The sequence below is a fragment of the Drosophila serrata genome, unplaced genomic scaffold (assembly GCF_035046125.1).
Source record: "Drosophila serrata isolate PLE 108 unplaced genomic scaffold, ASM3504612v1 contig_241, whole genome shotgun sequence".
Classification (NCBI taxonomy): Eukaryota; Metazoa; Arthropoda; class Insecta; order Diptera; family Drosophilidae; genus Drosophila; species Drosophila serrata.
The window spans coordinates 708,003-721,817 of NW_028257139.1; the positions used below are offsets into that span (position 1 = coordinate 708,003).

Below are 13,815 nucleotides of genomic sequence, written 5' to 3' on the forward strand. Positions count from 1 at the left end.
ATTCCTTTCCCATAGCTCAACTGATCGGCTTATCCCCATCTCCATTAAGATGCTTAAACATCTATCGAGAGGCCCCACCCAAGAGTCAGCATAATTGATTTGTCTAATGCAGCGCGGCATGTGCTGATGCATGTTTGTTGATGCAGATACAAAGATACAAACGATACAGAGATGCTGCGATAGAAAGATACATTTCTGCTCGCTTAATTGCGGGCTACACGCTGCGCTACACAACCCCTTCCCTCCCCCCAGTCCGATCTGCTGCTGATTAGCTGTTGAGTTATTAGCAAACATAGACATGGCATATCCGTGAGAGAGATCGGCGAGAGATCCGTAAGATCCCAGATCCAAGATCCAAGAGGCAATCATTCATTCGTCCGCGGTGTTCGGTGTTTGGCAATCAGTTCGTCGGAGTTGTGCAAACAAAGGTGCCACACGGAGCGTGGATGGCGATCTCTGGACAGGATTGACGGACAGGTGACGGTGGAGGGCAGACATCCGACTGCAGACGGCCCACTTGACAAAGACAAAGCCAAACAGAGCTCAAAAGGTTTCATTGCTTAATGTCAGGGGGTCCCGAGTCCAGAGCCCAAGCGACTTAAACTGATTTATAATTGCGATACGTCTCTGCAATGCGATACCTTGAGATTCTTCTTATGAACTCTGGCAAATAAATAAGCGCCTTATTCCAGGCGATGACAAGACTCGAAACTCCATCGTCTCCCGATGCCATGTGGGCAAAAAGGAGTCGGCAACAAGTGTGTAAACTGAAACCCATTTCCAGAGCATTGGAGTCCCGACTCTCTGATCGGGTGTTAAAACCTAGATCTCTGGAGAGGAGACCACCGACTGTGTCCGTGCCATTTAACAGCTACTAAAAACCCAGAGATGGCCAATCCTCACACCAATACAATGCCCGCCATGCTAAATGGAGTGTAGGAAAATAATATTAAACTACGGCGGCGCATTTATTTTTATTGAGGCGCCGAAGTTTTCATGCCCTTGTGGATTATTTTCCTATGCCCACTTGTATAAACTATCAATGATAGAGGTCAGGAATAACACAAGTTGACTAAAAATAGAATTATTAGAAGGCGAAGAAATTGTTTAAATGGTCGATTAAGAGGGTGACGAGGTACTAGCAACTATCTGCCTTAAATAAATAAACTATTTGAAAAGTAAAAGTAATGAAGAATTTAAGAATTTGATCTCATAGAAATCCTTCTTCCTCCAGTTCTTCTAATAACTGCCACAATTAGAATTAACATCCATTAAGAGCCAATTAATTGGTCCATTAGCTTTGCCTTAATATTTAGTACCTATTAACAGGAATTGCCTCAAGTCATATTTCATAAATAATAAACTGGCTTATGAGCTAGTTTTCAGCTCTCACAATTTAATATTCAGCTTCCCAATTAAGGAGTGAAATTTACGACAATCTGCTGATAAGTTGAGCCCTGTTCCGTAGTCAGGCAAGCTTTCGATACCCTTACACCCTGGACTAACTGACTTGACTGACTGCATAAAATTGAATAAAAATAAAAAGCAGCGTCAAAACAGGCAACAAAATATGCGTAATTATCGACTAGGCCGGCTGGTAGCTCTTCTCCCCATTCAGTTCCAGTCGAGTGCAACCGACTGAGACAGGCCTGGATCGGAGGACTGGACCCCAGGGCCTTTGTGTCTGGACTTAGCGGCATCCTGGCGCTAAACGAAACCTGCAAAGAGCCAACAATGCGATAAATTACCCGGCAGCTAATTTAAATGGCATCGAATGGAGCCGAATGGCTGGCAGGCGCAGCGAGCCATAAAAACCCAATCGAAACTAGATCTGATTAACTTTGATTTATCGTAGGTGGCAGGGCCCAGAGCCGGCCAAACTTGGCTAAATTTAGCCAGGTTCCTATATCTCTCAGACTCGGATTCGGATACGCCTCAACTTCATTAGCTGGGCTCGACCCCGGGCGGACCTCTGGATTGAATTGTATTCGCAGGCGTGAGCTTGAGTAATGCAGAGGCGTCGGGTGGCCACATATTTGCACTTTGACTTGGTTAACTCCATCTGAGGATACGGTAAAGTTCTAGCCAAGTTCGGGGTAAGTTCTAGCCAAGTTCTGGGCAAGTACAATTGAGTTAACGACCTTGTTAGCAGCAACTTCCGCGTGCAATTTGCATGCAAATCGTTGACAATATTTTTGGTAGGCAGGGCTTAACTCATCAACTTGGTCTATTATTTCCTCACGACTTTGGCATGAACCTGGGGCCCACACACTCACAGTTTAAGGCATTTGCATGGGCAAAAGTGCACTGAGAACAATTAAATTTAGGCTTAAAATATCCCTTTACATTTGCGGAAACATAAGACAGTTTAACCAGTAAACTTGTTATAGAACGTATAACAGCTTTCAATCGGTTGTGTAGATTATTTTCTATAAATTGTTATTCACAACTTTATTCCTCTGTGTAGATCTTGTTATCCACTCTGGTTGCCCTTTGTCAATTGCAGGCGTGTTCCTTCAAAATAACGTTCCTAAATATTGCATAAATCCCCTGGCTGAAAGGAAACTGCCTTCGGTGGCCTGACAACTTGAAGGGAAAAGGCATGAAAAGAGCCATGGAACCCGAACCGAATGAAGATATCCCCGCCTGGTTCAATGCCATGGTGGGGATTTCGCTTAAATCGCATGCAAAATTCGCATAATTCTTGCAGTAACAATGCCAGACGAAAAGCCCATTACGCGAATGCAATTTGTCAGAAAGCGAAGTGCAATTAAGGAGGCTGCGAATGGCGTAAATAATTAATTTTCGGTAGCATATTGGTTTTATTTGCCATAAACGCGTAAGTATCTGTCAGATACTTGTACGCACGCCACCGCGGCGCCACCGACATTGATCTTGCCACATGTTCGCCTTAATTAGACTCAAAAAAATCGAAAGCCGAAAGCCAAAAGCCAATTCCTGAGCCACCATTAAAATGACAAAATACCCGCGAGCCAGTTTTCGGTTTCAGTTTAGCTTTCAGGATCCTTCCGACAGTGTCCCAGGAACTGGTGCGGGGGCTGAGTACAACAACTTGTTTTTGCAACACTTTTTAATCAGTCTGACAACACACAGTTAAGGTCATTCGGCGGATCACATTAATTACAAAAGAGCAGGCACCGAAACACGTCGCTGCCATTAAGGAACAGAAGCGGACCAGATATCGCCTGCGATCTGCATTTGCATGCTAATGAAAGCGACACCGGGCAGTTGGCCATCCAATTAGCTGATTGTGGTACGTGTTTTGGCCATGGCTTTGAACGGTGCGTAAAATCGGGATTTTGCTCTTTGCGAGTTATGCGATTTCAGCCTGATCGCGGTCATTGGAGCAAGTGTTCGACGAGATACGTGATATTGCGCCACTGGAGAGGATCGCCACGGTTCGAACCAATCAATCACAAGTGGCTCTGTCTAACGAGCTCCCAGAGCCATATACATACAAATGTGTGTGGGATCGAGGATGGCGATCGGTGGCAGTCTTATCGCCAGAGTTCCGCCTCCGCATCCGACAAATGAAAAGCCATAAAATTAATGAGCGATCATAAAAATGCACTCGAGTGGGACAGAAGCCAAAGTGTCGCACACACACTCGAGACAGTAAGAAAAAATGATCTTAAATGGATTGCATTACAATAAAAGTTGATCGCAATAGTATCTCCTTAAAATATTACTTATATTATATGATATTATGTTATGTGTAAGAGATCCCAAACTTTGGTTCTGTGTAGATATCGTTGGCAGTTAGTACTCATAATTAAGTGGCTCACCATTTATAATTTACTTCGTAATCCTCGCATTATTTACGCATTCTCTGTGCATTGAATCTATGATTTATGCAACTCTATGAGTGCGTTGTATATACAGTACAGTACAGCGAGCAAACAAACATTGAACAAAACACAAATGTCTGGAACATGGCCTACAAAATGTAGCGCAAATTATGGCACAGACATTCATTTCGAATGGCTTTCGTTTCGAACTGAGAGAATCTCAGGTGCTGGACAAGTGTTCAATTGGGCAACAATGTTGCATCAGTGGAGCAGATGTATGTATTGAGAAATCCAAACTGAAACAGAGCGAGCAAGCGGAATGCAATTGGAATGAGCCGGATAATTATTTTGAAAAATGTACCATCAAATTAGCCAGCAAATTATTCATTGCCTTGCCTAATTTGCCACATAAATGGCTTAACGATTCATATAAAATTAAGTGGGTAAATAAATAAGGCAAAGCTTGAGAAATATCTATCATATTTGAATTGAAGATCTCATTCAAAAAGAATTCATACTACTTGTTTAGATACTTTGAGGATTTAATAGTAAACTTTATAGAGCCCAAAGTTGTCACGTATCTAATTAAATAATTAATCTTGTAATGAACTAATGAAACAAGCCATAAGTAAATCAAGAGTGTTGCACGTCTGAACCTTCTACAAACCTGTTGGCATACTAACAACAAAGCTGGCAACCTGGCAAATTTCTCACTCCATCAAGCTGGCCAAACATTTAACGAGCCCATTCACACATCATGAAACCAGAGCACGCATAAACTAACACTGGCCACTAACACCTATTGCCAATTCCACTGGCCAAGAGGGAAGTGATCAGGAGAGTGGTCAGATGAGAGATAAGTAAAAAGCATGTGGCCCACTATCAGGTTGACCAGATACGAGATACTCAGATACTTAGATACTCGCTTTCTTGCTCTCCCTAACCGCTTTTATTGCCCACTTAGCCGGCACGAGAGTGGAGCTAATAAAAATACAGGAAAAGCATCTTCATCATCTGATGTGATGGCAGCCAGCAAAGGATCTCAAACTCAATTGCATTGCATTGCCAGCGATCGATTCGAAATGGGGTTATTGACGCATGTTTCGGCCTCCCCACACACAGCCCCATTTATTGGTAGTATTTCCCCTCCCCTCTGATCTTCAGATATATTTTGGCCACAGCCGCCTGTTTTCATTTGGCCTGCAAAAATACAAGCACTATGCAAACAGAACTACTTCAATTGCGGATCTTTCCGATTTCTTTCCTTTTTTTCCGGCTGATTAATGCCTGTCCGTGCCTCTGTGTACGGCTTTTTATGGGGTGCAACAATCATTTTTTCCAAAGAAAATATTAATAGAAATCAAAACAAGAGAGTTCGTGTGGGTTCCATGGTGGAGCCACCACCTCCATCTTTAGCCCGATCTCTGTCCAATTATTTTGTTTCGCAGACCAAGTCAATAAACAGTTCCTAGATGGCCAAGCATAATAAGCAAAACCTTCTCCATTCCAGTAGAAAGAAGAAAGTCCGAATCCGAGAAAATGGGAGGTGGTCAAATTGAATGCCAGCATAAATTCACCCAAAAGGTGTTGTTGAGCCCGGCAATTTGCATAAATCACAATTACATTGTCCGTCGATGAACGATAAACGCGGGCGACGTTGTTAACTGCCTAGTTCCACCTGAGCTCTCCAGCTATCTGGATCTACAAGTGCTACGAGTTGGAGTCCGAGTTGGAGTCCAAGTAAGACTATGACAGAGGTATTCATTTATACTTTGTTGAACAAAAGACTGGCTGTCATCGCATGGCAGTCGCGTGCTCAATGCAGGTGGTCCGAAGCTGGCCAACAGGCGACAATGCAATTAGCCACCTAATGGGGGCCGGTAATTGGTCTAATCGAACACTTGGACAATCAACAACTGTGCTCAAGTGTAATCCCATTTTGAGGTCGAATTAAAACACACACACTTTGGACCTAATTGAGTCAAATGTTGAGCTAAATATAGAGCCCCAGCAGTCCCAGGAGTGTATCTAAATATCTTTAATAGTCTGACACATCGTAAAGATTTTCTCGGCACTGGAGATTTTCGGGCATATGGCAGTGCTGAAAGCTAAAATTTCCTCGATTCGTATCGAATGGAATCGATTCGAATCGGATGATACATGGCGGCGACAATAAAGCAATTCCAGAGTATCTCTTCGAGGCTCTTATCTAAATTTTGTGCTTGTAGTCTGTTGTTTATTATTGCTGTGAGTTTTTTTGGTTGTTGAATAACAATTTAGTTAACAACAATTTTTATGCTGATTTTCACTTTCACTCAGGGGGAATGGAAATGGCTATGAAATATTTACATATATCTTTATTAGCTGGGCGCGCTTTTATTTGTCTGGCTGTCAGGCTCTGACAGATTTCTTATGTCTCTATTATATTTGGGAATTTTTATTAGCTGTTTCCAGCAATATTAAGATTCTCTGTCCAATAATATCTTTATGATTATCTGTTTAATGAGCCTTTAAATGGAAGTCACTGAGTATTCGAATTCCCAGAATATTCTCTGATCATTTCTCATGAAGATTGACGCGACCAATAAAAATTAACTGCGGACTGGTCAATAATTTTAGATCTTCTAGTAAATTGATAGTTGAATACGGGTAATGTTTGGACGGTAACTCAATATTCTAAAGAGTTCTTGGGCATTTTAAATTCCAAAAGTAACCTTGATCGTCGGAGATATATATTGGTTTGGTCTATAACTTATGCCATCCCTCTCGATGAGGTAATATTTTCCGTTGTTTGCCTTTAATTTTAACTGCTCACAAGGCGTCTGGCGTCAGGTTTGTTTATCACATTTGCCAGCTATAGCTACTTGCAGTCTTGTATCTTGCAGATACACACACACATGGCCACAGATAGTATATACTCGTTTAGACACATGCACGTCAGGGTGTGAAGTGCGAATTACCGACCGGCAGGCAGGCAGGCAGTGGCAACAACAATTTGCATTTTGCGTTCAATGAGCCACTGACCTAAGTCAATATATTTTGCATTGTGCCTGGCAAACAAACGTAGTATTAAGTGTATCTGTATCTGTATCCGAGCGCCCTGTATCTGTATCTGTAGCTGTAGCTGATGGCGGCCCACTCAGCCAGCTACCCCCGATAATTATGACGTTTTCCAATGGCATTTCATTTCATTGCACTGAGTCATGGAAATGGGGATACCCTCTAAAGAGCAATGGTTATCCAAAAACTGCAGCATTTACCTACTAATTAAATTCTAAGGGCTTAATAATTCTTTCAGAGTACTTAATGAGCCACAAAATATATAAGATATTCCCACTTGAAAGACTTTCTTAGGCTTTTAAAGATTAAATGTTGTTGCCAAGTAGGAATTTAGCGTCTCAACTGTAACAGCTTTCTGAAAGCTCAAAAAAGCGAAAAGTACAAGTAATTTTAACCCTCAAAGTTAGTTATTTAATTTGTAATTAATTGTAATTTTAAGAGGTATCAAAAAACCTTAACAAATCCCCGAAACAATTGACGTTGGCAAACCAAAGTCGATGTTAGCTGGCGATAAGCAAAGTGGCTCTGTCGCATGCGGCTTCAATTGCACGCTCCATGCGGCTCAGACTCGATTTTGTTGTGGCTGTTGTTGTTTTCACTTGCAGATACTTTTTTGTCGCTGCTAATTTATTTGCAACATTTGCTGTTTACTGTGAATTAATTGCAAACGCAACTAAGCGCGCTCTGGACTATTTACGCCCCGCACAAATACACCGGCAGATGCATTTACATTCGTGGCCTCGTGCGGCGCGTGTATCTGTTAGATACCATTTCGAATTACACTTCGCGATATCGCACACACATTCGCACGTGGATATCTGGATCAGCTGCAAATGTGTCCGGGAATCAACATTTGTGCAGGCATTAGCTAAAGCTATCCCCACATTGCTCCCTTATGGCAGAGAGGGCAGAGAGTCTCCGCTCCCCAATGGCAATTTAGCTCAAATCGAGCATTCGATCAACTAATTGAAATGTTATTTCTCATGTCAAATGTCTCGAGGGCTGGCGACAGCTAAAAATACGGAGGCCCATTCCCATCACCCATTTTCAATTCCCCCACAGTTGACAGGCGACACTTTGGCTATGGGATCCCGACCCTCTGGCCGCATTGGTTACGCTCCAGTTTTTGGTGGCTTCCGTTTTGGCTGACAATATAAATGTACATATGATATAGTTTTTGGGGAACTGCATAATATGTGTGTCATCGAGGCGGGAACCAACGAATCGCTTGCCATGTCAAATGTCGTCGAGAGGGGGAAAAACTCTTTGAACTTTGACTGCGGCTTAATTTATCTGGTCACGGCTGGGTTGGGAAACTTCCTATGCCAAGGGAACTATTAGCACACATAGAAATAAAATCAGAAATAGGGTTTTAGTTTTTGGGATAGAAAGATATTATTTGTAGGATTGGGATTTATATAATTTTTGATTTCTTTGGTAGGAATAGTTATTGCTTACTCAAAGTCTTTGCTGATTTATTACACATCAATTCAGATGCGAATTATATTTCAGTTTTAAGCCAGAACTTCTAAGCGGTACTAATATTCTTAGCTAGTTTGATATAAAAAATTCAGAAGGCTATATATTTGTTTTGTTTTTTCGGTATATACTGAAAAACCTTATGGTTAATAATGGAAAGCCAGAAGAAAGGCTTTTTCTGAAATTACTTTGGGTATCTTTGGGTACAGAAACTCTTAGGCTTTTTCTTTCCTTTTCCGGTAAAATCTTTTTGATGGATTTAGATAAAAGTATCATCCTTTTTCCTCAGTGCAACAAAAACATAGAATAATCTCTTGGAAAAACTCTGTCCTTCTTTGTTCGATAGACCATCATTTCTGTAGCCATAAAATGCAAAAACAAAACCTCAAACCATTGACACGACCAGATCATCAGCCCGCATCTGTCGCCTCGGCCAAATTGAATATTTTAAAAGCCGCCAGTCTGCACATGCTAAAAATGTTTTATGGACTTCTGTTTTTTTGTGGCTCCGTCTCCGTCTCCGACTCCAAACTCTGTAGAAAAATGCCGTCTAACCAGACGCTGGAGCTTCGCTGACAGGCCGGGCAACTGGGCAACGACTGGGCCGGAGCGGAGTCCAACGGTTAACAATTTGACAACTGCGGCTGTGACAGGCAACGCCAGCTAAATAATATATATGCGACTTATAACAGTTTAAGTTTGATTCCCCAGCTCCCCGCAAAAGTCTGTCAAATAATTATAATTAAGAGTTTCCATTTGTAGCATTGCATAAATCAACGAAAAGCGTTACATACGTACCAAATATATTTGCTCGAGTGCTTCTTGGCTAATTGATTCCTGATAGTTTGTTATGTCAGATAAGCGAAATGGGCTAAGGATCATTCGGGGAATTTGAATATTTAATGTTGTACGGAAAAGGGTCATAGAATTGCTAAAAACCATGCCTCCGGCGATAGGCAAATATGGGAGGGAGTATGTACAATGAGGTTTGCTTGTCTTTTGCCCACAGATGAGGGCGCTAGACACGCCCACCCGGTCTGATAGTGCAGCGTACTTGCAGCTGTAATTTCTTATCTCTCGACCACCGCGACAATGTTGACAGCCTCCGCCAAGTGACACAGAATCGCAGTGGAGCGGAGCCGGCTTTAGTAGACTGCTCGGTTCGCAAAATTTATGATCGACTTAATGCCAAATGTAAATATTTGGCACAGAGGTCAGAGATCTAAGGCAGTGCATATAAGTGATGTACATGGAATTGGGGAAAGGGGATCGGGATTCGAGGAGTGTGACCATGAAGAGAGATGGGTTACTCCTAGAAGTGATCTTAAGAGTATTAAATGAAAGCAGAACTACTAATTAAATATGAGAAAATATCAAGGGAGGGGTAAGATGCTGCAATATAGGAAAGGTTTCTTCTTAAAGGTGATCTGAAGAGAGAGAGAACTTCAAATTAAATATGAAAACATGCCAAGAAAGGGATAAGATTCTGCAATATAGGAAAGGTTTCTCGAGGAAGTCTTTGGAGTCATCTTAAAAGGGTAAATGAAAGGAGAACTTTAAATAAAATATGAGAAAATGTCAAGGAAGGCATAAGATGCTGCCATATAGGAAAGGTTTCTCGTGGAAGTCTTTGAAGTCATCTTAAGACTAGTAAATAAAACGGGAACTTCTTTTTAAATATAAGAAATGAAGAAAGAATATTATAAATCCTTAAATTTCTCAGTTTAACCCATACAAAATCAGCAATACTTATCCTCCCAACTGCAATCCCTCAAGCCTTACAAAGTCACAGACCCGTGGCACTCGATCAATCGATAGGTGATCAATGGCGACTCTAATGGCCAGTCAACCAAATGACTCAACACCTGCCGCAGAGCAGGTACCTCCTTCGACTAGATTCTTGGCCTAAAAAGCGAGGATCAGGTGGGGATCTCTATGGGGAGGAGGAGGTGGGGAAAATGCTGGAGCGGCAGGAGGCAGACAACGATGTCGCAGACGCAGCCACAGACGACGCCACTTGTCTTGTCGTGTCTCAAATTAATTAAAGACTCATCTACATATTTCATTTCCACTCCAACTGGTTGTTTAGTGGACAAGAAAAAGCCGCGGCCAGCGAGAAAATGCGGAAAAACAAACCTGGGCAACTGGGGGATAATGGAGACTGTGGATCTCTCTGCGGGCGCCTCTGAAATTGGCCTGTCACTGGTCACGCACTCCGAGGCGGCTTAGGGTGGTTAGGGGGCGTGGTTCGGTTCGCTTTTTTTATTCATGTAAAACAATTTACAGTTTTTTAACATCTTTCTTAAGACATATTTTTTTGGGCATATTTAACATGTGTTTGTTTTTACATTTTACAACTTTTTTTCCGCTTACAAATACATAATTTTTTTTAACATAATTTCTTCGTTTGTTTTTCCCCTTTGATGGCTTGTATTAATTTGTAAGAACTCACACACATTGGGTGTTATTCAAATGTGGTGAACTTTCACTGGAAAACTTTTACCTAATCGGCTTTTATTTCGTGGTCTCTCCTCTGGTGGGCCAAGCCACTCGAACTGGAACTGCCCATACTTTACACATTATTAGTCTAATTTAATCAAATGAAGGCATTCTCAATAGTCGCATTCATTTTTCATTAATGAATTGGACCCAGATGGAGGCCAAAGTATTAGTCTGAAAACGGTAGCGTTGATAAAGCTAATGTATCCCAGGGAGAAAGCCAAGAATCCCACCGCAAGGGAAATTCCAATCTAAATTGGTAATGTCAGTGCCCATCATCGGTAGGAATAGATCTCATCCGGGCGATATGACATCGTTTTCCATTATGATTTGTCATTCCGGAGATATTGCAACATTTCCCAAATAAGATAAAATGGATTTTTGTGGGCGTTTTCTATCGGGTAAACAACCCCTGGAGGGTGGGACTGTCAACGCGATTGTAATTTATTCTTTTGCGTACTTGCTTTTATCGGAAATCGGCCAATAAGGTATTCAATTGCAGGATATCCTTTCCATCCACAAAAATGCATTTCGATTACACACAAAAGATAGGAAGAGGGTGCGAGTGTTGGGTTTAGCCAACTGTGAATTCAATTTGGCACTCCAGCGTTTTGTTTGTGGATGGGTGCTAATTTGAGATGCCGGAATCCCGAAAAAGATACGGATTGCAATTTCTTTTTGGGGTGGGAACTGTCGCCAAGGTTTTCCCATCGCATAAGTAGGTCTCTTGGCATTTTTCCCCCCTCGGAATATATAAAAAAAGCAATCACCTGCAAATGCTAAGCAGATCGGCTTATCATACCGCCCGCGGTTTGATTTATCGCCGTTTATCTACTCGAGTGCAGGCGGCACACAGCTTCTTGTCAAAGATTTATTACCCGGCCAAACGACAACTCAATAAAGCGCCACTAATTGGGCTTTAATAGACAGCGACAGTTGTTAACTCTTCATCTGGATCGGGGCTTATGCATATACATCTGCTCAAGTCCCCATTGATTGATATGCTCGCCTTCGATTCAAATCAAATTGTCAAAATATGCTGCCCACGATCATAAATTAGGTGGAGACTATACAGATGCCACAAAAGACGGCGTGGCACGGTAGTGAATGCTTCGAGGGGTTCGAGGTCCAGACAAAGGCGGATAATGCCTCGCTTTCAGATATTCCCAGAGATATTCTTTTTACGACCATTGATGGCTGGCCATACCATACCATATTATGTTAAATAACCACAAAAGTGATCGTAAATTTTCATAAAATGTCACGCCAAAACGTCACACTTTTTTGTCAGCATAATTAAAAATATAATAAAAGGCAATTCCATACATATATGCATGGATTTATTTAAATACCTGGTGACTATTTCATTTTTTTTGTCAACTCCAACTTTTATTGAGGGCCTGCACATAAATTTCAACATTACCAAAGCCAGTCCATCGTCTGTCGGAAAAAATGAAGGTCTCATTTGCATAAATTGAGCGCCCTTCGCCTTAACGGATCCCTGTCCAAGTTGCAGTCCCATCGATCCATCCATCGATGACAAGGAAGCCCAGAACCCAGCCCAAAACATAACTCAATCGAGCACCTTCCGAAAATGCCAGCGATTTGACAGGCATATTTTCTGACATTTTAATTATTGTCAGAGCGTGACAGCCATTGGAGGCGATTTTATTGTTGGTGTCTTCGGGGGCTCAACTACGTGCTTAATATGTGGGTAATTTAAAGCAGCTCGAAAGCGTGCCAGGAATTCGGATACATTTTAATTTTGGAGTTCGAACTTTGGATTTCCCATTCCCCCTTGGTTCAATGAACTGCACTCAACGCCTGATTGAACCTACTTACTTCCCCACAGGCACATTTTCGTTGATGGATCAATAAAAGATCGTTCGATTATCAATATGCACTTATTTCACACCTCAAGCAATTCCGTATTGTTATTGTAGCGGCTGCGATAACACACATAATAATGAGCTGAGCAAATTGAACAGATTTCTATGACTATTACTGGAGAAAAGATAAATTGGATGGAAAGATTGGGTGAAAATTCATTTTCTAATTGAAACGAGTGGGAATATTTATCCTAATTTTATGATATGAATATTAGATAATATTTAAAACATTACAAATCATTAAATTAACAAGAAAAGCACTTTGAGATGATTTGTAGGGTCGGAAATGACTACTTCACTGCCTTGAAGATTTCTCATAGAATATATATACAATTTTAGATATATACTTATCATTCATTAAAACAAATTAATAAATAATAAAAAATAAAAAAATAAATAAGTATAATTAAAAAAAAAAAATGAAATGCTCAATCATTGAACATAGGCCCCGGCGAGATTCGAACTCACGATCTCCTGTTTACTAGACAGGCGCTTTAACCAACTAAGCCACGGCGCCACATGCCGAGCACCTCGCTAAAGTTCTGTCTCAAGCTGAGAGAGCCCGCTCTCTGTGTGTGTTCCTTCTGCACTCTCATTCAACTTTTTGTTGTTCTTCAAGCTAAAATTAGCAACATATAGTGTGTGTGAATGAGACAGAACTAGCGGCCGGAGAAAACTTTCCCACAAGAATAAATATAAATTATTCTTTTTAACAATTTAATACGCTAAAAGTTGTCGCTGTCCGAAAGGCAGCGTGTACCCCAAGAAGATAAAAAAGAAGAAAAATTACTTTTGTTAACTCGAGCAAAACAAATCGTTTTTTAAATGAGGCTCGGAGAGAAAAAGTCACACCACGACAGGCACAACACGACGCAAGTGAAATGCAACACCACATGGCATACGGCGAAGTGAAAGGCTGTCGCTGGGCTCCAAGTCCCCCTCTGGTCACCCCCACCCCTTCGATTTTAACAAATGAACTGACGCGCTTAGCATGTCATTTGTTTAGTTTATTCCTTCTGTTTTTTCTGTTGTTTTTTTTTAGTATTTACAAAAGAGTTGGAGCAGCGGAAAATCCAATG

At 41.4% G+C, this 13,815-nt stretch overlaps 1 protein-coding gene and 1 non-coding gene across 4 annotated transcripts in view; one reads left to right on the top strand and one right to left on the bottom strand.

Annotated features, from left to right (window-relative positions):
- The window catches only part of bnl (fibroblast growth factor branchless), a 59,668-nt gene that overhangs the window by 37,060 nt on the left and 8,793 nt on the right, over nucleotides 1-13,815 (top strand). The window lies entirely within an intron of this gene.
- Nucleotides 13,180-13,253, bottom strand: TRNAT-AGU (transfer RNA threonine (anticodon AGU)). The gene has a single exon. It is a non-coding gene; the product is annotated as a tRNA-Thr (tRNA).